Source organism: Callospermophilus lateralis, chromosome 13 (assembly GCF_048772815.1).
Source record: "Callospermophilus lateralis isolate mCalLat2 chromosome 13, mCalLat2.hap1, whole genome shotgun sequence".
In the NCBI taxonomy this organism is placed as follows: Eukaryota; Metazoa; Chordata; class Mammalia; order Rodentia; family Sciuridae; genus Callospermophilus; species Callospermophilus lateralis.
The window spans coordinates 28,829,300-28,831,172 of NC_135317.1; the positions used below are offsets into that span (position 1 = coordinate 28,829,300).

The following is a 1,873-nucleotide window of genomic DNA, read 5'->3' on the forward strand; positions in this document are numbered from 1 at the left end:
ACAAGGCCTGTTTATCCAGATTCTTTTTGGTGTCCCTGTGTGACATTCCTTCCCTCTAAGTACACAGCAGGACACCTGTGACATGAAGGTCATCTGAAGGAGAAAGGAGGAAGATTATGTGACCCACTGGAGTGGAGAAAGGAAAGGTGAGAGCGGCCTTCCTGCTTCAGTTGTTTTCTGAAATGCCACAGTGCCATTTTTTGGGGGGATAGCATGTCTTGAACCCCTTCAGCTCTTCTGAACCCTTCAATTTGGTTTTCATCTATAGCAGTTCAGCTTCATTAGGGAAATGAGTTCCTGGCCCCGGCTTCATCTCCATCACAGAGCTTCTGAACCCCTGGGGGTACAGACGAAGATGGGTGTGGGAACAGCCACACTGCTGGCTAGAACACTGCAGGTGCACACGTGTGTGGCTGACCCGTGTGCAATGATGTGCAAGCTGAGCTTCAAAGACCAGCAAGACTTTTACCAGGGCAGGATGGGAACAGCCTGAGCAAACGCTCGGAGCAGGCAAACACAGGAAGAGTTCAGGAAAGTGGTCACAAACGTCTGAGCCCGAGGAGAAGCAAGGGATCAGAGGGAAGCAGAAATCTAGAGAACAGACAGAGGAAGGCAGATCTACAGGGGCCGGGCCATGTTTGGTGAAACTTCAGGAGTTTCTAAGTAGAACTTAACTGTGAGAATCAGCAGACACCAGGAAACATCTTCAAAATGTAGACCCACTTTCAACTTTTCCATTTATTAGTAAGAAAGAAACTGAGTTGTTGTTATCACCATCATCATCATCATCATTAGTTATTTTGGTACTGTGGAGTGAATCCAAAGATGCTTAACCACTGAGCCACATTCCCGGCCCTTATTTCTGTATTTTATTTAAAGACAAGGTCTCTCGTGCTTGCTTCGGCAGCACATATACTAAAATTGGAACGATACAGAGAAGATTAGCATGGCCCCTGCGCAAGGATGGCACACAAATTCGTGAAGCATTCTGTATTTTTTGGGGAACCAACCTAGATGCCCTTCAATAGATGAATGGATAAAAAAAAATGTGGCATAGATACATAATGAAATATTACTCAGCAATAAAGAGAATAAAGTCATGGCATTTGCAGATATAAATGGATGGAGTCAGAAAAGATAATACTAAGTGAAGTTAGCCAATCCCAAAAAACCAAATACCAAATGTTTCCTTTGATATAAGGAGGCTGATTCATAGTGGGGTAGGAAGTGGGAGCATGGGAGGAACAGACGAACTCTAGATAGAGCAGAGGGGTTATTAATGATGGGGAATGTGATGATCATTATTATCCAAAGTACAGGTATGAAGACATGAATTGGTGTGAATATACTATGTATACAACCAGAGATATGAAAAATTGTGCTTTATATGTGTAATAAGAATTAATGTATTCTGCTGTCATATATGAATTTTAAAAAAGACAGCGTCTCACTGAGTTACTTACAGCCTCACTAGGTTGCTGAGGTTGGCTTTGAACTCCTGATCCTCCTGTTTCAGCCTCCTGAGCCTCTAGGATTACAGGCATGCACCGCCACTCCCAGCCTGAGTTATTACTTCAAGTGCAACATATCCCCCAAATTCTTTGATAGCTTCGTAGTCCTTTTCTACTAGTGAATAAAAAGGGAGCGGGGATAGTCCATGGCCTCATGACTAGGAATTGACTTCAGTGTCTTCATATGAACAGCATTAAAAGTTTCCATGCTGAGCCTCCCATGAACAAAGAAACAGCCCGATTTTCTTTATTTTTATTTTTAAAATTAATTAGTTAAAATTAACCATCACTATGTAGTGATGGTTCAGATTGAAACTGGCACCTCACACAGGCAAAGCAAGCACACTCTACCACCTAGTTAA

The 1,873-nt window shown here is 42.7% G+C and overlaps 1 non-coding gene across 1 annotated transcript; it reads left to right on the forward strand.

The window, feature by feature from the left end:
• Window positions 1–891: 891 nt before the first annotated feature.
• LOC143379753 (U6 spliceosomal RNA) lies at window positions 892–998 on the forward strand. Its single transcript, XR_013088532.1, has one exon. It is a non-coding gene; the product is annotated as a U6 spliceosomal RNA (small nuclear RNA).
• The last annotated feature ends 875 nt before the right edge of the window (window positions 999–1,873 follow it).